The sequence below is a fragment of the Sinohyriopsis cumingii genome, chromosome 10, assembly GCF_028554795.1.
Source record: "Sinohyriopsis cumingii isolate HCF-2022 chromosome 10, ASM2855479v2, whole genome shotgun sequence".
NCBI classification, from domain to species: Eukaryota; Metazoa; Mollusca; class Bivalvia; order Unionida; family Unionidae; genus Sinohyriopsis; species Sinohyriopsis cumingii.
The window spans coordinates 118230256-118255890 of NC_142970.1; the positions used below are offsets into that span (position 1 = coordinate 118230256).

At 39.0% G+C, this 25635-nt stretch overlaps 1 pseudogene across 1 annotated transcript in view; it reads right to left on the minus strand.

Moving 5' to 3' along the window:
- Nucleotides 1-3490: 3490 nt before the first annotated feature.
- Nucleotides 3491-25635, minus strand: part of LOC149791096 (uncharacterized) — a 31484-nt pseudogene continuing 9339 nt past the window's right edge. The window contains exons 2-6 of the transcript XR_016423925.1: nucleotides 24419-24506; nucleotides 22519-22855; nucleotides 21618-22042; nucleotides 6242-6464; nucleotides 3491-4092 (exon numbers count right to left, since the gene is read on the minus strand). The product of XR_016423925.1 is annotated as an uncharacterized LOC149791096 (transcript). The remainder of the gene's footprint in view (nucleotides 4093-6241; nucleotides 6465-21617; nucleotides 22043-22518; nucleotides 22856-24418; nucleotides 24507-25635) is intronic.

Genomic DNA, 25635 nt, shown 5'->3' on the forward strand with positions numbered 1-25635 from the left:
AGCGGGTTCGGCCTATGTTGGTATGTGAGAAAGCTTGCTAGTAGCTACTCGTGGGTCGGTGGTTCTTTCCAGGATTTTCCCGAGTTTTTCCGCCACCATTAATACTAGCCGCCATGTATAGCCTATCTTGTGCTGAAAAATGGCGTTAAACAAAACAACAACAGCAACAACAACAACCACAAAGAAAGCTGGAGAGCTATTTAACAGATTATGTAGAAACCGAAGGAACTCATTGTAACTGAAGCAATTGCACACTAGTGGAATCACTGTCAAGATTTCTACAACTTCAAACATAATGAAACATCTTCTATCCCTAATCACTTTTTGAAGAGTACTTAAACCTTTGTCATGACTATGTGTATCACTCTCGTGCACTAGTTTCCGTGAACATAATAACATTTGCTCTACATAACGGTGATGTTTATATCGATGACATCGTCCATTACAACGCCATCTTTAAAAGATCACCTGGGAAACATTTGGATATTTGATAATTTAAGTGAATGTGAGTATTGCCGTGCTTGTGTTGCATTTATAGGACATGTTGTGGGACAAGGTCAAGTTGAACCTCAAGAGTTTAGGCCAAGGCTATCTCTGAATTCCCAGTGCCTATAAAAATGTTCAAAACACTGCTGCTCGGATCATACTTAGAGTACCACGATCAGAGCACACTTCGCCGCTGTTCTGTACCCTACACTGGCTATCCATTCGATCCAGAATCCAACACAGAATTTGCTCTCTGTGCTACGTTTCACTGACGGGCTCTATCTAGTCCAAAATACTTCTCCGACCTCACCCATGTGTATACACCAGCAAGATACTTACGCTCCTCTTCTGACAACCGTATACTCATTATTCCCACTATGACAACGAAGTGATATGGACAACGTTTTTTGCATACCAGGGCCCAGCAACGTGGAATGAATTGCCCACAGAACTTAGACACAAAGACACAGTGATCCCATTCAAGAGTGCTCTTAAAATTCACTTATTTCGACTGCAAGAACAAACTTAAAGACCTAATAATGTTTCCAACCTTAAATATTCTGAGCATGTTTTTTTATTTTTTCGAATTTCATGGTGTTTGTTTTTTGTACTCATATCATTATATATGTTTTTTATGTTATAGGTGTTGTCTAATGTTGTAAAGCGCTTACAGCTTCTAAAGTTTAGACGCTATACAAAGTCCTCATTATTATTATTATTATTATTATTATTATTATTATTGTTATTATAATTATTATTATTAGAAAAAATCTGAATAGATTTTTTTGGTATGGATGGATATTATCGAAAATTGTGGCTTATGTTCCATAATTGATAAATCGCAGACCATTTTGTTGAGTTATAAAACAGAGTTTTATTGGTCTGACAAATGTCAGGAGGCTATGGATACATTAAAGGCCATTCGTAAGAGTGCACCAGTTTTTTTTTCCAGCTCCAGACTCCTGTCGATTATTTAAAATGACTGTTGATGCAAGTGATGCAGAGTTTAGTGGAGTATTGATTCATAAAGATAAAATGGGGTGGAACAGACAGTGTGCTATTGTTCTAAAAAAATTAAACATGCACCAGAGAAATTACTCCACAATCGAGAATGAATGTTTGGCTTCATGGATTTCGCAATACTATGAAGTGTATATTAATTCCGCTCCTTATCCGATTGTTGTAATTAGTGATCACAATTCCGTTTCTTTCACTAACACAATGTAAGACAAAATTCAGGAATTGTTGGGTTAGAGTTTAATACTGCAGAATACAGCAATAAAATTAGAGACATTAAGGGAAAAGTTAATGTTACTGCAGACGCACTATATTGATTTTTTTGTATAATGTTTGTGTCATTCACAAGACACATTCCTATGCAGTTTAATTGTATGTATGTTTGACTAATGTGGAAAAGTAAGCTTTATTGTCAGAATCGCACTTTGGAGGTGGTATGTACATCTGTATTGTGTGTGTGTCACTTTTGTTCAGATTGTATATTGCAGGGGGTGACTCTTGCAAATAACATTACATAGATCCATGGTTGTACTTAAATTTGAGTAAATATGTTTACGTAGCCTTTCGACCCTGGAAGGTTCTTGTTTACGACTTAGATGTGATTTGAATTCAGGTCATTGGCTTTCTTCTTGTTATATTTGGAAAATCAGACTACCATATTCCTGCTTGAATGACTGCTAAAGGACCAGGCGTTGTAAGCAAGTTAGAATGAAATATAGCCCCTCATCTTGATTATGTTATTGCGTCTTGGTTTTTTACATACGATAGTGAGTAGCTGAATTATTTTTTCCTATTTTAATATATGAGAATGAATCCGTCTTTTAATTGTGTGCATTTATTATTGGAAAGTATTTAGTTATTTCAATTAGTCATTGGACATACAAAGTGCCAATACACTTTCGCACTAAATACTGGACTGTTTAGATAAGTGAACGGTAAAAAGAATATATTCTTTAATTAATTCGTGCTTAAGAAGGTGAAATCCCGGACATTGAATAGACAGCAAATGTATTAGGAATATAGTCACTTATGTTGTTTTAGGGTATATTCACATAATAGTGAATGTAACATATTTTTTCAGTAGGTTTCAAGCAAAGTTCTTTTTTAATTATTTTTTTAAACAAAATTAGAAAGCTGATTTATTTGAAAATCAAAAGCTCCATTTTAAAAGGATATTAAATATGATTTTGAATAGTAAGTTTATTGTAATTCTAATACAAATAAACACGCGATACCTGTTTGCAAGGAAACTCTGAATACAACCAGGCAGTGATGATGGGATATAAAGGGTGATAAAATGTGTGAATATAAAGGGATGATATGCCGGATGACAAATACAGTACATATATCATATTAATTTCATTTTATTGGTGTAAGTCCTAAATTTAATCTATTTCTTAATAGATTTATAACGAAATAATATGTATATAAATAATATTATGTGTAAGTCAGTAAATGTATGTATACTACCAAAGCTATCGAAATATGAATTATTTTCATTGTGCATTTAACAGGAGAATTCCTTTTATGCTTAAGAGTGAAATGGCTGCCCTCAAGTGAAACATTGTAAGTATGCGTTTCATTGAATTTAATTAAGATATATGTATGCGCGTTATGCGTTGAAGTATTAACAACAATATATTATCTATGATATTAAAATATTAATATTGTCCATCCTATAATTAGTATATTGAATTCTGTCCTAATACCGCCACTTTTGTTTAATTGGTTCATTGGTTATTGGGGCTTTAAAAGTTGAGTGGAGTGACATCCGAGCTCATCCGCATTGGATGGCTAAAGATGTGGGAAATATGGCAACGACACAAAATTAGGATAGATGTAAATGTATACAAATGTTAGAAAATCTAACAATTTTGTTCGTCCGACAAATGCGAAAATATTTTAGTCTTAGATGTATGTGATGACAATAATTTGGTTTAAAAGCTCATGTGCCATTTTTCTGAGCAACACTATCCAGGAGAAAGAACAATATTAAAAGATTTATTTGTCTGCATATATATACATATACGACACTTCATTTTTAATATATAGTTAGCTTCCAGCAGAGTTTTAGTTGCTACTCTGCAATAGCAAATCTAAAAATGTACAAATATTCTTATCTTTATTTTCTTTCGTACATGCATGTGAAACTTCCAGTCATAATATCCAAGTGATGTTTTCAGGTAACGTCATTTGAATTCAGAATATTCTAGAGAGATCTCCTTTACAGGAGACAAAGTTTAGAGTACTAACATTTTTGTTTTAAACACTGATATTTCTAAGCTATAAAAATATCACAAAATTTGCAAGGAAATTAATGCAATTGGTATTTCAAAATATATATTAAAGTATGTCAAAACAGACTTATATTTATCTCGTCAGCCAACCATAGATATACCTTAAGGTGTGGACGAGACAAGGTAACCAGAGAACGTGCAGTATATGTTCTTGGGACCGCCGTACAAAGCTGAATTCCTATCGTATCGTGTCTTGACGTAAACAACATCACCAGAGTAAAGTCGGATGACTGCAGAATTACCTGTGGATCCATACCTTTCTGGAACCAGACTGTACAAAGACACTATATACCTGATAAAGGAGGAAAAAGAAATAAATGAAATAGTCGTATTTATGGTACAGAATGCGAAGTAGCAACTTTATTACAATTTTCTAAGAGCTAAACGTTACAGAACGTTCAAATAAATATTTGTTGTAACTTTTAATTGTTAAGTGGTTCGTTATTGTTCTGTGTAACCCCTAGTTTCAAGACGGATTACCTCTCCAAACTAAGTTTTAACTGATACAAGAATCCGATTTGTCCTTTAAAAAGTGCCAATAGAGGACGCAACGTGTAAGTGCCAATCGAGAACGCAACGTGTAAGTGCCAAAAGAGAACGCAACGTGTAAGTGTCAATCGAGAACGCAACGTGTAAGTGCCAATAGAGAACGCAACGTGTAAGTGCCAATCGAGAACGCAACGTTTAAGTGCCAATAGAGGACGCAACGTGTAAGTGCCAATCGAGAACGCAACGTGTAAGTGCCAATAGAGAACGCAACGTGTAAGTGCCAATAGAGAACGCAACGTGTAAGTGCCAATAGAGGACGCAACGTGTAAGTGCATGTAGGAAAATTGTGACTGATCTCATTATGAATCAGATGTATGAAAAGGAATGGCTTTAGTATGCTGCATATAATGTTATGTTGCATGGTTAGTTTTTAATGGTATATTTGAAAACATTATTTTGCATATTTTTGATAGCACACGAGAAAGTGTAATAATTGCATAAAATGTAGTATGATAGAAGCAGAAGCGAAAAAAGAAAAATGTAATTAATGGATGGGTAACTATTGCCAACGTTGCGTGTATCCATATTACATAAGGAAAACAGCTACGACATAAGGCTGAATGGTATAACTTAGCATACGTACATACACATAAATAATAAAAGGAGGCAAGAATGAAATGTAAGTATTATAGTAAGTATGAAAAACACAACTGTAAGTGGGTCAACTTGCCTCAGACATCATAATTCACATTGGCAACATAGTTCATTAGTAAATGAGTTAAGGTTCCTAAATATTAAACGTCATGGCTCATCAATTAAATATAATAGACCCAGATGTTCGCACTATTCTTTTATTAATGAACATACGCATTGCAGTAGGAGTAATATCAGATAAACATTTAAGATGCATTATGATAATACGTGTGAAGTATCTTACAAAATATAAGATCGCTCGCAAAAAGAAATGTTCTGAACAAAACCGCCAGCAGGTATCTAAGTGCACGAAAAACCATAGATTTGACACAAGTAGTTTTATTAATCCGTCTTTTTAATATGGATGGCTTCCATAAATTACATGATTTTTCATTTACTGCATTTAATTTATCAATTAGAAAATGGAGCGTCAGTTAAAAAAAATATTGGTTTACGGTTTGGTAACTATCTATCAACAGGTTTAAATGCTAAAATGATCTATCAACTCGATTAATAAATTCTTGTGTTTGGTCACTTCTAATTTTTAGTATGGGACAGAAACACATGGTCAATAAATGGTTTGGATGGGCTGACCCAGCTCTAAAATATTTTGCCTAAAATGTTTAGGGGTAATTTACTTCTCAATATAAACGGTATGCTCCCCTACTGTTTTATTGTCGTTTTGACATTAAAAAGCATACAAAAGTATCTCCACAAAGATATATACATGGTACACGATTAAATACAAACTACCGATGTTTGTTTAGGAAACACAGACTCAAACACTAGTATGGTTCAGCATAGTCCGCGTTAAAGTATTTTCCTACAAGGCCTTTGGTTATTTCTATTTCTCAGCGGCTGGTGCTTTTGCCCCCTGCCGCTGTATATATAAGGTAAATTGCATAATCCCACAAAACTGGAACTGAAACTGTATAACTTTTATTTCATAGTGGTAGAAAACTGGTGAAAATATTAATACAAAAACATTGCTTAATTTAACTATGTAAAATCTCCTCTGTAGCGTTTCTTAATACAAATATGTAGTCACATACAGATAAATCAATTGATATTTCAGCTACAGCTGATGCTGATAGCAATTGTGGTGTGATGACAACATAAACATTGTCCACGATAATGACGATGATGGCAATAGTAACGATGATGATGAAGTCAAAATCAAGTAACTTATAACAATGTAATATTCGTCATTGCTGTTATTTTCTTACTTGTTTTAAGAAAAAGCTAATATTGAAACTTACTTATAATTATGGAATAATTCAAGCCAAATTGGACTCCCAGACTGACCCAGCGCATGCACGTTGAACTCATAAAATCCATCTCTTGGAGCTGTGAAATCTCCTGTTCGTTGGTTATATGTGTGTTTTACATTTATGAAGATTTGGTCAAACATAACTTTCGAGTTTGCTGATGCTACAGTACTTGTTGATAGGCCGACAGAGAAAGCAATCATCCTGGAACTCACTGCAAAAAGGAGACGTATGAAAGAATATGCAGTGCTATTTAAGTTTCCCTCCACATCAGTTGTAACATTAAAGCAGCAGCAGAGGGGGCGAATCGGACATTTTGTCCAATCGTTATTTTGCTTAATTATTACTTTCTGCAACTCAACGATCTAGTGTCGTCAGCGCCTGGTAAAAAAAAAACGACGACGTCGTTGGGGGATCGTCCAAACGTCATTTGGTTTAATTAACACCTTCTGCGCGTCGATCCCCAGCGTCGTCAGCGTCCGGTAAGCACATCGACGACCGCGTCGATGTCATCGCCCCCTCTGCTGCTAAGTGGTTATTTACAATGAAAATTATTTACAACTAACCGAATATTTGGTCAAGTCCGATACGATATCGTGTCCGAGGATCATGTAAATTTATCGTTACGAATCCATGTGGGGTCGACTGAGCATGACTAAAAAAGTTTCGAAAAGTATTAAAGTCCATGTCACCGCCGCACCATGTCTGCCAAATATTTCGTAGCGTGTGTGTATCAACGCCGTTGAACACAGCAAGAATATTACAGTTATCTCTAATTACTTTTGGAATCTGAGTGTATCGTTGAGTGACATATATCACGTCAGTGTTTTTATGCCTGCCCCTGGAAAATATTCTAGCTGGGTTTTTTTGATTGTCTAACATAACATCATCGTACACGACTAGATTGTTAACGTCGCCATCAATATCATCAATACCCGGTGCATCATTGATATCCGTAATAAACTCAATAACATTTTTTTTAGCGATCGCTGATGCATTCTCGTTGAAATCTTTCAACACCTCGTAGCATCGTTGATCATCTACGCTAGGAGCAACCAAATACAACTTATCCCACTTCATCCATCTCATTATTAAATTGAGTAACAATTGCGTCTTGCCGGATCCAGATGGTCCGATGATAATCATCCGGATCGAGTTTGGTAACGCTGCAACATGCTTAACTGGTTCTCTTGTTTTAGTCGCCGAAAAATCAATTATATTCATATCTCTATACATAAATTATGGATCTATATTGTGTGAAGTGTAGAGTACGTACTGGCACAAATGATATGACAACCGTTACGACAAGAAATAACAGATCGGCGCTTACTGGCAAGTGTGTACAATGCGGTACAAAGAAATTTAGATTTATTTCTATTAGACCCGGAGATGTTTTAAAAAAAAGCGAGGAGGTGACATCGCAGCCAAATTGGCAAAACTCCCCGGAACACCGTGGGCAAAGTATCCAGGAGAAAAACACCTCCCAGGATATAACTACTGTGGCCCCGGAACACGATTAGATATTAGACTCGATGATCAAAATCAGCCCAAACCCGGTGAGTACCCAATAAACGCTATCGATAAGGCGTGTCATGCTCATGATGTTGCTTACAAAAGTAGCGATCTGCAACAGCGTCATATCGCGGACGTAAAATTAATTCACGCGTTAAATGCTATTCCTGATAAATCCGTCAAAGAAAAATTGGCCTCATGGTTGGTAAAATCGGCTATGAAAGGTAAATTAATGATTGGAAGCGGAGCTTCTGGTGCTGGTAATTGAAAACGCTAGCGTTTATAATAACAACATGGAATCCATCTATTATTCTCCGAGAGGATACTGGAAGGGGAAGGCCGCAATTGGTAAGCTTGCAAGCGCTGCAAAGGTAACAAGGACCACTGCGGTTAATTGGTTATCCAAACAGGCTATATGGCAAATCTATCTACCACCGCCTAAACAAATCAACTTCTCGCGCTTTGATGTCAGCGTACCTAATGAAGTTCATCAGGCTGATATACTATTTCTGCCGCATGACAACGGTTACAAATACGCGCTAACCGTAGTTGATGTTGCGAGTCGATACAAACAAGCGGAGCCGTTAAAAACAAAGTCGGCAACTGAAGTAGCCGCTGCGTTTGAAAGAATTTATCGAAGAGGTCCTCTGCGCTGGCCAAATCTATTACAAGTTGATCCCGGTAGTGAATTTCGCGGCGCTGTTCTATCAACGCTGAAACATCATAGCGTCGCAATACGACGAGGTCATACTGCGCTACATCGTGATCAGGCAATTGTTGAACGATTCAATCGGACTCTCGCTGAACGGTTATTTGGATATCAATACGCGAAGGAATTCATCCAAGAAAAACGATCTCGTGAATGGGTTAAAAGGTTGCCAGGTGTAATTGCAGCGTTAAATAACGAGATTACCCGAGCAATCAACATGAAGCCCAGCGACGCGATTAAATACGAGTATATACCCGGAAAATCAAAAATAAATAGCGTTTCCAAGCCGATTCTTGGCGATGTCACTGTTAGATATCTATATGAACCAGGAGAGCTTGAAGGCGGTAAAAAAAGGGCTACCGATCCTATTTGGAGTGTTACCACACATAACATATCAACGATAACACGATCAACTGGTAGACCACCGATCTATAGACTGGATTCAACTGCTCCTCAGCGCGGATTTACACGAGAGCAACTACAAGTGATACCTAACGATACTCAATTGCCCCCACGTGGTCTTAACTAGCGCCGTTGCGTCTATTGCACTCAAGACAGGTCAACCTCACATTGTTTTTGACATGACCGAGACTGTTATCGATCCTATCCACGGTAAATTGGCGAGTGTCTTTATCCGAATAACGCCAACTCATTATACAATTGCAACTCGCGCAGTGATTATTCTGTTGTTGTCGTAGCGAGATTATTAATTCGGCATCAATATCAAAACGCCGCTGTTTTTTTTTATCCTGTTGGCGGTAACCCGAGAGTTTTCTATCAATGACGCTTGCATCGATGGTGACTTTGTCGCCGGCTTCGTCAGTGACTCCGTCACCGGCTGCGTCAATAACAATTCTTTGAAGCTGATTTATCCTTCGTACTCTGGACACTGCAAGATAGACTAGATTCGACCATTCGATGCGATTATCAACTATCCAAACAATTGTGTCCGTGATGGTTAGTCCCTGCGAGGAATGTATTGTTGTTGCGTATCCTAGCGTCCACGGGGATTTATCAGCACGTAGCGCGTCCTCGACGACACCGATATCAACGAGCACGATATCATTCAGCACGAGAATTTGTTTTTTTGTCCCTGACGCTGTCAGGCCTGGAATTTCAACTTCAATGTTCTGCCGCCGTGTGTCAGCGGGTCTATAACACAACGGCACTGGGCGCGTTGGAAACCTTTCCTTATGCAACGCAAACAACCTCCGCTGAAGTGTGTCTCTGACTATCTTTCTACTCGCTACAATCAAATCGTTTGGTCTCCATGTTTCCCAGAATTCATTCAACGGCGTTTCCGGAATTACCTCGCGGATTATTTCACACTGAACTCTATCCGGCTGTAATCTGATTAGTTTTTTAACATCGCGCAGTTGTTCATCAAGTGCTCGGTAATCAGTATCGGTTTCTTCATAATAGTCCACAAAACCCCTTAACCAATCATGTGGAACCTCGCCGACAAATGGTGGTGGTTGGCCATGATCCCCACACATGATTACCGCTGTATTCGCGAGCAGCAACCACTCAAGAAACATTTGTAAAACGTCTAACGAAACAGTACATATCTCATCCCAGATGATAATGTCGGGAATAAATTTTTCCCCCATTCGATCAGGAGTCCACTCACCGCCGCTGTATCGAAAAAAGCTGTGATAAGTAACGGCGTCAACATTTCGTTGTTTTATCTCTCGCGCTAGTCTATGGGTCGGTGTAAGCACGATTATACTTGCCCGCGTTCGAAATAATTCAATTGCCCGAGTCGTCTTTCCTGACCCGCCACAGCCGCTTAAATAAACCGTCTTGTGTCTACAAATTGGATCAGAACACGATGGTGCATTAGACCATTCTGATAAATTATTACCGCGTAGGTAATTGTTCTCAACGATGACATTTGCTGACGGGGAATAATCGCGTCGTATTTCTTCTTTAATTCTCCATGTACCCCAACTCTCGTCCGGACTAGTAAACTCGGCTACGTTTTCCTTATACGCTACGTCAATATAAAATGAATCAACGGCTACTCTAACCGCGGTATCGGGGAATCTATTTATCATCGAGAATAAATTGATAGCGGCGTAACCCAGCATAGACGCCCTCAAATGTGGATACGCAGGGCTGTCTCCATCGCTGTAGGAAACAACTGTACCCAACTTTGTTCCATTGGACAAGAAAGCTGTTTTGCAGTTCACGTATCTATTTTTCGCCACTGCGTCCTTGATTACGAAATCATATTCTGCGTCATCTATAATCAGCCGTGAGCAATATCGTTTGTAATCGCAGTTTTTTCCACCTTGTGTAAACTTACCAATTATTCTTCTACCGAGATCTTTTGCCTCGTGGTTTCGTTGGTTGAATATCCTCCTGGACCATTCGATGATATATTCCTCGTCGGCATCAATGTGTTTTCTGGATTCATCAATTATGCTATCTAGACGCTCTGGTTCTGGTAACCAGACTTCAGTCTGCGCCCGGTATGATATAATCGCGTCACTGACAATCAACGAAACTAGCATGCTACAATCAATCATATACCGTAGCAGCGCTATTGGCAACCACTTCTTTTCAGCTATGTGTCTACCGATCCAAATATAGCAACAGCGATGGAGTCCTGCCGCGAATTCAAATGATACTATGCGAGCGAATCCCGTTAAATCAAAATCAGGCAGTGGTCCATTAATAGCAACACGAGTCATTTCATGACTGGGGTGTCCAAATCGTTTGAAATACTCAGCGGCGGATCCATACCCGAGAAAACTCGCTGGATAACAGGCAACCATATCAACGGAAATCATATCGTCGCGGTTGTATTCAGTGTTCCATAGTCCACCGTGATAGTATTCCAAACAACTGGATTGTACATCTGGTAAAAATTCCTTGCGCGTTGGTCTCCACGCATTTTTCCTTGCTGCAACATGAGCTACAACCGATGGAATCGTAAAACAATTTGTTAGCAGTTGTTCATCATGCTCTTCAAATTCCATGGCGGTTTTTTTCATCCTGTTGTGAAATGCTTCAGTACGATATAATTCGCCGTTTGGTCTTACAAACTGATCAAAGGTATCCGCATCGTTTTCAGCGCTGCGAAGTAACCACACTGATACAGGGTCGTTTTTACACAAGTAGGCAATAGCATCAAATAGTTTCCTCTCCGCGAGAAAACCGTCCTTGGAGAATTGTTCTCCCAGGAATTCTTCGGGTATATACTTTACTGTTCTATCCCGTGGAAATATTGTGATCGCGGGCGTCCATGCGTGTTCGTTATGATCAATAATTTTGATTGGGGCTCCCTTCGATTTATACTTTGATTCGTATAATACTTCACCGGTTATCGTTGTAACGGTTATTGGAAATCTCAGCGATGTTTCTAATCTCGCTATGTCGCTGATGGTCGCTCCACGCTCTTTTACGGTTAGTTCCCACTGGTTGATTTTGCTACGTCGTAAATCAGTCAATTTGTTTCCTCGACACGCATTTGTAAAATGCTCTATTACTCGTTCTGCTACACAATTTATCCCAGTTGACTGTTTCATCGGTTTTAGTTTTCCGATATCAGGTTTCTTATTTAACGGGTATATTCCATAAACAACTGCTGTTTCAGGATACGCTCGTTCATAGTATGGTCTGTCAATTCCGGTTAACAACCCCGGCTTGGAGTCGCGGCTGACAATGACTGTTTTCTTGTCGCTGAGAACCGGTTCAAATTTATCACGTATGATCCAATCGCCTGATTTCACCCGGACAATGAATTTTACTCTGAAGAAATATCTTTTACCGTCAAGTTGTGATATTATCGTTGCTGCGCGGTTGTCGTTCATGGTAGCATCAACAATGCCATCAATTCGAAATGTTGACCAACTGTGAGATGCGCCATCACGCTTGAATTCATTGATACAATCGCGTATTTTATTCAACAGGGTTTTATCGTTTATTAACGCTTTTGGTGTGTCCTTGAGGACTCTATCGAGATTGAACTTAATATTTTTCCAGGGCTTAATTACTGCTAATCTCTCAAACTCATCCATATAATTAAAACAAGTATTTAAATGAAAGAATATAGTATAATGAATCACTGCAAATGGTTGATGATTGGGTCGACAACCCCGTGCAATAAATCATGTAGAGGTGAATTCTGCGGGTATCATTTACAAAGCGTTCGTAATGGTTCTCTTGGCCCTCTCCCGTGCTTGGTTTGCCACGTCGGTGTAAGAGGAAAATCACAGTTATGTATTAATTGTGGCGGAAAGCGATACAGAGAGTTAAAGCGTTATTACGATAAACGAATAAAAAACGCCGTCATTGACCCTACCGCAGACTTCGTCATCAAAACCCCCCAAGACTACGTTGAAAGATTCATAATTAAACCAAATAATAAATTAGACAAGTAGTATTATTATACAAATGGACCAAGAATTTCAGCCGCATCCTGTGCTCGTCAGTTACGAGGCATCTCGCGACGGCATTGTTAGAAACCGCAAACTGAAGAAGCCGGTTGGTACCGTGAATAATCGGGGGTATTTGCAATTTAGTGCTGGAAAGAAGACGTATTTTGTTCACAGGGTGGTATATGAAGCGTTTAACGGATTGATCAAAGATGGCCTCGTTATTGATCACATTAATTCTAATTGTCAAGATAACAGACTGTGTAATCTGCAAGCTATCTCTCAGAGCGAAAATATTAAAAAAGGCCAAACTGGTAAGTGTTCAAATCAAGCAAGAGGTGTCAAATCGTTTAATACATCAACGCACGAGGAAAAAACATTTCACTCCATGCATGCGGCAGGAAAATATTTCGACATTTGTAGGGCCTCAGTACGATTTGTTGCAGAACGAGTATATCAAACAGCGATCTCAAAAAGGACCGGACACAGAATTCGATTTTCATATGTAAATATCAGCGAGTGACGAAGTCACCGGCGCCTATGGCGCTGACAAGGCCACCGGCGCTGACAATAAATTGTCCGTTCCGGAAGAAAACAAAGTATGAACACCTCGGAATTGATACACGGGGTTTTCATTTTTTTTTATTTAAAAACAAGATGTTTTATAAGAATAATGAATATCGAAGACATCAATAATATATTAACTGAGATTTCAAAATTAAAAAATCAAGGAATTGAATTATCTGATGGTCTCGACAGTGAAAAAATATTATCCGATTATGAGATTATTAACGAACAGTCGAAACGGGGGCGTTTTACCCTGGCCCGCGAGTACTTTTTTATAAAACGATTACAACATACGATTAATGAGAACCTGTACCACAATGACGCAAATGCATTCATTGGACTATTTACTGCCGTTGAAATAATACGAAAAAAACTCGGACGTGTTTATGAACGACGCCGGGAGATTTCTAGTAAGATCAAAAACATTAGAAGGATTATAGACGAAAACTCCGGCGAGAAATTAGAAATTGCTTCGCAATTGCAATAATGGTAGGCGAATCACTTACTACTCGGCTAGCCAGAGAGCGGCTAGCAGCGCTTAAAAAGTTTATACCGTTACGAGACAGGGTCCGAGAACAACTTCAAACGCGGCAGCAACTACAAACCGATTTTACTGTTGGAAGCGAACAACTCTTTGCCCCGGTAACTAAAGCGACCAAAGATGTTACGGCGGCAACTGTACCCGTTCTTGGTGCGCTTGAAAAGATAGCGGCTCAGACCGAACAAACAAAAAGGTCTTTAGAAACACTTCCTGCAAAAATAGCGGCTGCTACAACACGGAGGCCGCCACCACTCGCTATAACCGAACCACAAGAACCCTATGTTACAATGGCCGATGAAGAAGAACTAGGTGCTACTGCGAAAGAACCGGAAGAAGAAATACCAGAAGAGGAAATACCAGAAGAAGAAATACCGGAAGAAAAAGAGGGGAATATACCCCGTATTGTACTAAAGAAGAGCACAATAGATGAAATTAGAGGCTTCAGCAGCAGGGAAGAATTAATTAATTTTGCTGCCAACAATTTTGCTAAGAGCATACGAGATAAGAAGCATATCAATAGCGGTTACGAGAAAAATATAAAGTCGTTAAAGGACTGGGCAAGAATAGTGTATTTAGCGAGTAAACATAAAGAAGCATTACCACATCGTGGTGATCCCGATTACGATAAATTCCACAAGGAAGTTAAGAGTATAACACCAAAAAAAGGAAAAGGATACCCTGTTGGTAAAGAATCCTACGGCGTTACCTGTCCTGGTAGTGTTCTCAGTGATATATCACGGCTAGAGGTACTAATTGGAGGAAAACGAGCCGGAAATAACTCTCCGGAAATAATCAATGAAGCCGCTGATATTTGCAAGCGGTTATTTGCAGGCGGTATTATGGACATTAATGCATATCGAACGCTCATAGACGAACTCGTGGATGATTAATTGGAAAACTGGTGTTTTTAATAAGGATGATCATACACTACAACCATGATAAACCAGTACTCGTCTACGTGGTAAACTCGCGATTGCCTGTTTACCGCGCGTACTATGGAGATGGTCTCGGTAGCACCATTGCGGGGTTATTTACAAGAATGGCTCCAAAAGTGGCGCCGTTAGCCAAACAATTAGGAATGAAGGCTATTGATGTTATTCGTGATAAGGGAATCGGCGCTATTGGAGATGTTGCCGGAAGGGCGTTTTCTGCCGCACGAGACAAACTAATGTCATTGGTGAAATCCAGGAGAAAAAAACAGAAACCACCGGTAATGCCATCAACGACAGTGATGCCTGCAAATGTCAGTAAAGTAATAAATAACGCCGTGGAAGAAAAACTAGAGTCGTTGGCGACGACTCAGTCGTTGGCGACGAAGCCATCAATGGCTGAGCCATCCGCCGATGCGGCAACCAACGCGCTCATGAACGCGATAGCGGGAAGTGGTTTAAATTCAAAGAATTTACGACGAAAAAATCGCAATTGAAAACATCAACATGATAAATAATAAAATGTTTGCGCGTACCGCTGATCCCGCGTTTGATATGGACGCCCCAGTGCACAGGGATGATTCTGTCCGTGACTATCAATATTATTCTTATTATGCAGCGCAACCTGACCTACGATCGCGAATTGAACTTCAAGTCCAAGATACCAGTAAATATTTTCTGCCGTGTGAAGCGTTTATCGAAATCGAGGGAGAACTCGTGACAAATGCCGCCGATAATGCACCATACGCAGATGACCATCGTGTTCGAGTTGGCTTCGTCAACAACGGTATCATGGCGTTATTTGAGAGCGCCAGATATCTTATTGACGGGCGAGAAATTGAATCAATAGAACGCGAGGTTGATGTTGCAACGACGATAATTGGGTTGGCGAGATACTCGGATGATTATACAAGATCGGCGGGTCCATCTATAATGTTCGCAAAGGACACCACTAATAACGCTGATCATATTCAGTACATTAACGTGCTGGTGGAAAAAGATACTTCAGTTCCTAATCAAGCTGAAGCAGCCAATCCAGACCGCAGAGCAAGACCAGGCGCTAATTTCAATATTATAAAAAGCACCAACAATGATTACAATCTAGGATTCGCAGCACGAGTAGGAATGTTGCAAGGACCACGCCGACAGTTTTCATGCGCGATTCCACTCCATCACATATTTGGATTCTGCAGAAATGTTAGAAAAGTTGTCTATGGGGCTAAGCATACAATCGCGCTGACGCGAAGGGGCGATGATAACAATGCAATATGGCGTGCTGCTGGCGTCGCTGCCGGTAAAGTCATTTTAACTAAAATGGCATTGTGGATGCCGGTGCTGACTCCATCAGTTACCACGGAAGCACGATTGTTAGCATTTATGGAACAGGGGGGAAAATCGTTGTTGAGTTGGCTAGCGGTAACAACTGATGCTAAAGAGGATAACGTCGCCGATACGTTTACATGGCACCTGGCATCAAAACAAGGTGTTTCAGCCCCGCGTCATATATTCATAGCGCTACAGAATAGGGAACGATTGGGCAGTCAAGAACGCAGCCATATGATATTTGATCAATTAGGAGTCAGGGATGTTTCGCTGAGAATAAACGGACAACAGGAACCATCCGAGGATATACAGCTTAATTACGACAACAACCATATCGCACGTGTGTATCATCGATTGCTGTCATATATGGGTCGTGATCAAAACGTCGACACTGGTTTGCAAATATCACAACTTGATTTTAAAAACCTGTATCCGATTTATTACTTTTCGTTGGAACATCTTGATTTAACGAGACAATCCGTCGTTGATATACACTTCAGAGCTCGTATAGCCCCAGCTGGTGTTAATTACAGAGCGGTTGCTGTCATTCTCAGCGATAAATCAATGCTGCTAGAAGGCGTTGGTGGACGAATGAGAATCGTTGATGCGCCAGTGGAAAACATGTAATTGAAAGCACAAAACGCGTTTACAATAAAATGTCGTATAGTGTCGTCAGTGTAGAGTTGACTGATGGTCAAGTCAAGAAATTACGATCAAAGTCGGCTAAACAATGCGGGACCACAATAACGCTGAAGCCGTCACAGATGGCGGGTGGTAATCATAAGATATCGTTGACGGCGCGTCAAATAAAACATTTCAATGATGCGATGAAGAATAAAAAGGGTGTTCAAATAGATTTTTCAGCCGCAGCGATTAAAAACATGGAAAAGACCGGTGAGATATTTCCGCTGTTAGCTGCGATTCCGGCATTGATTGCCGCGGCCGCACCAGCAGTGGCTAAGGCGGCGGCGTTAGGAGCCGTTGGTACCGCGGCGGGGATGGCATTGAAGAAGGCAACCGGGAAAGGCTACAAAAAAAAACGACCCGTGGCCGGAAAGGGTCTAAGACTACCGGGAACCCCGTATTCATGGTACTCGGGAAAGGGTCTAAGACTACCGGGAACCGTTTAATGACTCCCATGTCTAATTTTGATTTAATAGACGCCGCAAACGCACTAGCGATAAAAAACTTCAGAGGTGTTTTTATGAGGGATCAATTACCGGCGGCACCAAGGAATATTGAAACCGGCATAATTAACCTCGATGGGTCCTCCGGAGCGGGAACTCATTGGGTTGCATACGCGATTGATCCGCGTGCGATCGTCTATTTTGATTCATACGGGTTAGCTCCGCCAAAAGAGTTTATGCGGTATATCCGGGTGTGTTCAGCCCGGGCGTGTTCAGCCCGGGTTTTTTATTCCACGCTGCCAACACAGCAATTAAGTGACCCACCGATATGTGGCCGCGAGGTATTAAACGTACTTGCGGCGATTTCATCATCGCGAAAACCACCTCATGTGGTTGTAAACGAATACACTAGTGGAGTCGTAGAAGCTCAACGGATTTTAGAGAATAACATTTACAATAATAATGATTGATATTTGGGGACGACCGGTTTCGGCGCTGAAAAAGCCCACGGAAACGCCCGCCACCGATGACATAAAAAAACTAATTGAGGATGAAATCGCTGATACGTTGAATTTAACCAGTGTTGACCCAGATGAAATAGTTGTATTTCAAGACCGCCAGGGTAAATTGAAATCCAGTAATGTGTCACTGGATGATGTTTTAATACGACAGCGCGATGCCGCCGAGGACACTATCGCGCTGTATACCAGCGACGGACGAATCAAACCGGGTGAATCCATCTTGACGATAAATGGAAAAATAAGTACACTTGGCGACAATTATATAACCATGTCAAATTCGTTAAAGGGTTTACGTAGTGAAATTAAATTATATGAAGAACGGATCGTGTTGACGCTATCGCATTTCGACGATGTGCAACACATTGTCGAAAGATTTTTTCGGGGATCCACGACGGCAGACGAACCAAATCTTGTAAAAATAAAAAATGCTATTTCGGATCTTATGGAGATGTCGGCCAATTTACCCCCGTTGCGAAAAAATGTTAACAGGATCGATGACAACTTTGATAAATTCTTTGGTAAAAAAAATACCAAGCCGGATGAGATTACAATAACTATAAATGATATCACTGCGTATGGACAGGAAATAAAAACAATCAAAACTGATGTTGCAACAAACAAAAGGAGTGTAGACGCGCATGAACGGGAAATAGAAATAATCGGCGCTAATGTTGCAACGATCATAAATAATGTAGACTCGCATGGACGGAAAATAGAAACAATCAAAACTGATGTTACAACGATCATAAATAATATGGACACGCATACACAGGAAATAGGAACAATCAAAACTGATATTGAAGCGAACAAAAAAAATATAGACGCGTATTGGCGGGGAATAGGATTAATCAAAACTGATGTTGCAGCGAACAAAAAAGGTATAGACGTGCATACATATGAAATAGGAACAATCAAACTTGATGTTGCAGCAAACAAAAAAAGTATGACCGAGAATACACGGGAAATAGAAATAATCAAAACTAATGTTGCAGCGAACAAGAATAATATAGACGCGAGTTGGCGGGGAGTAGGAATAGTTATAACTGATGTTGAAGCGATTAAAGACAGACTACCGAGAATGGCAGAGCAACTCGAAAAAATAAAAACCCCTCATGAGAACATCATCAACACAGTATACACAATTCGGCATGGATCATTCGATTGGACTCCTACACAGAATACAGTAAATATCACCGCAACTGTTAAGGGCATTTATCGACTGACACTGGTTTCAATGATGCAGTTTAATATATTATCGTCGAGTTCATCCGGGTTTAACAATACAATATCAACAATTATAGACAAGGACGCAACTGAACCGTTTACAATTTATGCCGTTGATGGAAATTTAACCAGGGCAAACATTACATGGTATGTGGAATTTGTAGCGAATCTAAGTAATTAAAAACACTAGCTCTTTTAAAATAAAAATGACCACCAAGGAAATTGAATCAGAGGTATCACCGACGTCACATCAATATCGATTCGATACCGCAAAAGAATTTTCCGCGAACTTGAAAACGCTTTCCGAACAATACCGTGCAAAAATAAAAAAATACCGCCGAAAAATAACCGCCATCGACGCGGTCGTGTACTCGGTGTCGGGTATAGTGGCCGGTACCGGTGTTATTTTATCCACGGTGACCACGATAGCCCCGATCGCTGTTCCAATCGCTGTCTCCGCGATGACAACAGTTGCTGGAATCGCCAACGCAATCACTAGGAAGATATCATCGTGTTTTCAGAAAAAACTCAACGAGTATACAGTAAAACATCAAATAGTATCCGACGCATACTCGAAATTATCCGGGTTGATCTCGTTATCGATTGATAATTTGTTCGTATCCGATGTTGAATTCTCCACGATGGTCCAGTTGTATAGCTCCGCGATGTCAAAAATCGAGGATTTTCAACTGGAAGCCGAAACCACCTGGTTGTTAAAATTAGACACTAAAAACAACGAATAATAATAATGTCGCTGAACCCCGAAGGGTCTCAATTACTTCAGCGGATCGCGGAGAACACCACTCCGGTACAAACAAGTATGATATCGATAACATCAACGAAACCCGAATTCAGTGTGAACTTCCCATCACCGGTTCCAGTAAAGGAAATAGCGCTGGCAAAATTGCGAGTATATCACAGTTGGCCTAATATTCGAGCGGACGCATTTAACGGACAACAACCTAATAACTCGCTGGTTTTTGCACGGAAAAATAAACCCGATGGGACCCCAGACTGGGAGGAGGTTACAATACCAACTGGGTCATACCAAATAGAGCAAATCAATAAAGAATTTCAACGCAGAATAAAATCGATCACAGGAAAGGAATCAAAAATCGCTATTACGGTTCATGAACCGACGTTATCATCGACGATTGAAATAAGCACACCGGGGTATATGGTTGATATTTATAACAGTTCAATAAGAACCATACTAGGATGGCCTAAGAATCCACCCGCGGATTTGCACACAAATGTGCAATCGTATCATGAGATTAATCCCAGTTATCTGAATGATTTGTCTATTATAAGAAACACGTTATTACCCAGCGAGTTTATATTTCAAGACAGGAATACCATGCAATGGTTTTTTCCGTATAAGAAAACTCCTGAATTGTCAGCCAAGGTCACAGTTCGTTTAGATGATATCACTGGTGCGTTTGCCGAGATTAATCGTAATTACCAATCACAACTAGAACAGCTACGGAAAACAAAAGCACGAAAACACGTTGAGGTGTTAAATCAACTTATATCAGACATGGAATATATTAATGAGCGAATCGTTAAGACAATATCCGATAGCAGCGATGATAATAAACAAAAATTCCTAACCGGGTATAATATCACAGAAGCCGATTTACCCGATTTCAAGTTTCCAGGATACAACGCGCCAGAACTAAGAAAGTCTCTTAATGATTTTCTCAGTCCATCAACTTATATCCTCAGACACGATAACGGGGATGATGGTATGCATATTGCTCCATACAACGTAAATATCGCATCGGTGATAGCAATCAATCTAGTGTGTGATGTTATCGAAGGGAGTTACCAGGTAGATACCAATCAATCAAATCAAGCTCAACAGGGATATATCCTTTATTCATTTTCACCAACAGCCCCTCCGGGATTTTTAATCGTTGAGAATCCGATTAATCCGGTCTATATGCGATGCCATGATCGGTTTTTAACGAGAATTAATTTTAAACTCACCGATCAGTCAAATAACCTAATTGATCTACAGGAGGAGGAGTTAGTGATCACTCTGTTTGTAAGATCATTGTAAATAACTTCTTAGCAGCAGAGGGGGCGATGACATCGACGCGGTCGTCGATGTGCTTACCGGACGCTGACGACGCTGGGGATCGACGCGCAGAAGGTGTTAATTAAACCAAATGACGTTTGGACGATCCCCCAACGACGTCGTCGTTTTTTTTTTACCAGGCGCTGACGACACTAGATCGTTGAGTTGCAGAAAGTAATAATTAAGCAAAATAACGATTGGACAAAATGTCCGATTCGCCCCCTCTGCTGCTAAAGCAATCGTTTGAAATACCACATTTTAATTTGTAATCCATGAAAATATTGTTAGAACATCAAGCTTCATTATATGCAGAAAGTGATGACTTTACTACCATATGAAGGTCACTCAGTATTCCAGACAAGATCAAATACAGAATTGTGGATATTGAAAAGGATTTGTCTTCTATATTATATATTTTCTTTTCACTTTTATTATTAAACAAATCAACTTACGCGGTATGTTTGGTGACTCTCTGATTATTAGGGCACCAGAGAATGTGCTGTAGAGCTGATCTTGTTGCCCATACACTGTATTGTTCTGCCTTTCTTTTATCTGCACAATATCCCCGGATCTCAGGTGCACAATGGCGGTGTTTCCGGCCGCTGCAAACTCCGAGGGTGTACGCCCATAAAGTGCACACACGTAGTCGTTGTTATGATATAATTCCTGCCATATTTCGGAGTCTTTATCAGCCAGGGAGAAAAAATGGAAAATGTAAATTCCATGGACAGGGCCGTAAAAATTCCTCCATAAATATTATATCCATTGCCTCGGTTCAGTAAAACTTTGTCATACAAGATGGTGGAACCTTGTTGGAAGACCTTGTTTTCAGACAAAGTTGCAGAAAATGAGATGTCGTCCTTATATCCATTTGATGCTGAAAGAAAACAAATTATAATGTCAGACTTTCTAACTCTATTGATGAAGGCTGATGTTTCTTAATATAAACAAATTGGTAATAAAATAAAAATATAAGTTGTCATATAAGATTAAAAAAAAAGATTACTGTGTGACAGAGATGCTTTTAAAAAATCGGTAATCATATATAGATAAAGAAAGAAAAGGAGTAATTAAGTTATAGAAAAAGTTTTCCAATGTTCCAAGCTCTCCGTCAAGAGATGAAACTATTTAACAAAACAAAAAATATATACTCGAAATACAAAAGCCCAGAGAGAACCTAAAGCAACATCCAATAAACTATTAATATATCTCAATATCTGAAGAAATACGCAAACAATAAGCTATTTCGAATCCCTCGAGGCAGACATATTCAAACAATTATTACATAAATGTAACACGTAATGAGAACTTTAGCATTTTGCCATATCATTTCAATTTTAGAGGAATTGCTACCTGCCACTCCGCTATTTGGTATTCGCACGCCGCTGAACGTAGTATAAATTTCATCGGGGGTACCGACCAACATTACATCATATTGGTCACGTGTCTTGACGAAAATCGCATCTCCTTCTGTGAGAAACAGTATCACAGCGTTGCCTGCTGCGGCGTAATTATCCGGAGTGTATCCATACATCGATGCGACCAATTCTTCATTTCTGTACAGCTCTAGCCAGATTCGTTTGCCACTGGTAGTCAGTGAATAGACCTGAAACTTGTAAACTCCTTCGGCAAGGCACTTGAAAACTCCCGAGGTCTGAAAATGTGATGGCAGCCCCATGACATCAATGACCTATAAAGGAAATTACTGTGATCAATAATCGTTAAAGAAGGAGACATATGTGACGCATATCGTTTTAAATGTACATCCCACACCTAGTATTTTTTATATTTGACACTGAAATATTATTGAGCACCAGATTTTGTCTGGACTTAGCATTTGCATGTTGGCCAGAGTTTGTTTATCACGATAACAGAATGTAATTTGGTTTGGTAATTAAATTAATAGCTTGGCAAAATATAATATTTAAAAGCAACACACTTTGACTTTAACGTTCTATATGTCATAATTGGCGTAATTTTGTCAACAGGTACTAAATACATGATATAGAGCACTGATGTTAGTTTTGATATAATACCACGCAAAGGCATGTCTTGCAGCAAGACTTTCATGTTAGTTTAGTTTCCGTTGAAAAAAATCGATATTCGACTATTGCCTTTGTTAAAACATTTTTGACAATGATTATTTAATTTTTAGCCTGACGTAAAGTTACGTGACGGCTTTATCAAGAACTAAAACTCGAAATCGAAATACAAGTTCGTGCATAATGTGGAAGTTCACGGACTAAATCTACCCTCGTTCAAAGGGATGGAGGATTCGTTAATAGTAGCTTGACGGTCTTAAGTACGTGACTTTGAGCTGCATAAACATAATATATAACAGTATCATTGAATATTGTCTGTAACAGGAAAGATTGCAGTGGAATAAGTGATAATTGTAAGAATGGTGTTAAACTTGAGCGTATGCGTCATTAAAGATTTTTTTTTTTACCAGTAATACATATTTTGTATTTAAGCATAAACTGTTATGCACATCCTGAAGAAGAAAAGTTTTTGCTGTTCTTCAAAGCGGTAATAAACTGAAATGAGTAGATTAGTATTACATGCGAAAAGCCATTAGAACTTATTATGTAACCCATTTTTCAAATCTTATGTCAACGTTTTGATTGCAAATTATTTATAGAAATATAGAAATCATGCATCTGGTATTTTCTGATCATTTAGTAATACGTACAGAAATATATATATATATATATATATATATATATATATATATATATATATATATATATATATATATATATATATATATATATATATATATCACAGAACATGGTACATATTTCTATCTCACAAAACAAAATATATCAAAATGCATTTTTGTCCTGCATTTAATTTGCTTTCTCAAAATGAAAAGAGTACACAATAACCCAGTCAAAATATAATTGACGTAAATTTAATTTAAAAAAAAAAAACAGGTGATGATTTATGTTTAAAGTCCTTGCAACACAATTAGATGATTTAGTGTCGTAGTTTAGCGCATTGCCCTATGACACACGACTGCAGTGGGCCTGCTGATTCATTGCTAGCGTTGGAACCCGTATATTTTCCGATGATTGAAATCGGCACGTTAGTTACATACATACATACATACATACATACATACATACATACATACATATAACACAAACCACAGAATTTAGAACTTCAAAATGATTTCCAATTGTGTAGAAGTACGGTTACAGATGATCCGGTCAGATTACGCTAATTAATGTTCTTGTATGAAACACATTACCTTGTTGAAAACCATAGTTGATCCATGTGCATCATGAAAATATCGTCTTGACCCAAGGTGAATGCGACGACATCATCTTGTGTATTTGCTAAAATAAATGTTGAAGTTAATTACGAATAGTAGATACTACAAATAATTCATAAGCAATAGTATGTGTCATTGAATCGATCCATGGACTCTAGATATGACCAACAAAATGAAAGTTGTTCAAATATGCAGATCTAGAGCTTTTAGGGTTTGATACATTAGATATCTCCTAGTTCGCTACACGTTTATGTGCAAAGCGATGCACTGATAAAATTGTGCTGGCAAACCAAACTTAGGAGCAAATCCAGCTCTTCAAATCTCGTTACCACAAGCAACGTGACGTTGATGGGTAAGGAACGTAACTGTAACAAAAAGAGTGCCCATGACAAATCCCATAAGAGACACATCTCTTTCTCTCTCTCTCACACCCACCCACCCACCCACCCACCAACACATACATGCACACACACACACACATACACACACACACACATACATACATACATACATACATACATACGTACATACGTACACAACACAATTTATTTAGCTATAGACCGGGGAAAGGAAGTTCAAGCCGTTTTCTTTGACACAAGTATATGTTTGATCGTGAGTGAAATTCAAAATCACTTTTCAGATTTAAAAAGACTGGCATTCAAGGTGGTTTACTGTTGTGATTAGAACATTAAAAGACGGTTACGAGTTATCCTGAATTACAGCTTCTCTGACGTTCAAACTACTAATTCAGGAGTCCCTCAAGAAACTATCCCTGAGGAAAAATTATTTTGGCATATATAAATGGCACAGTAATTCATACAGAATCATCACTAAGATTTTTCGCTGATGACACTACAATATGTACATAATAGTTGCATATTAAAAGGTATTCAACAATTGTTCTAAGATAACCACTTAGGTATTAAATTGTCTGGTCAGGCCGCCTGGGATCCATATGTCAAGAATATATCTCAAAAGGTTTGGGGCAACGTTGATTCTTTAAAGAATCTCTTGTCCATGGAAAGAATGTACAATTCGCATATCGTTCTCTCGTTTGACTTTGATGATGGTATCTCCAATAACGATGTTGCGCAATAAAATATTAGAAAAAAATAAGTTTGAAGCTATGAAAAGAATAATACTTGTTGCTAAAAAAATAAATAGGAAACTATGAAAGCAACCAATAGTGAGGC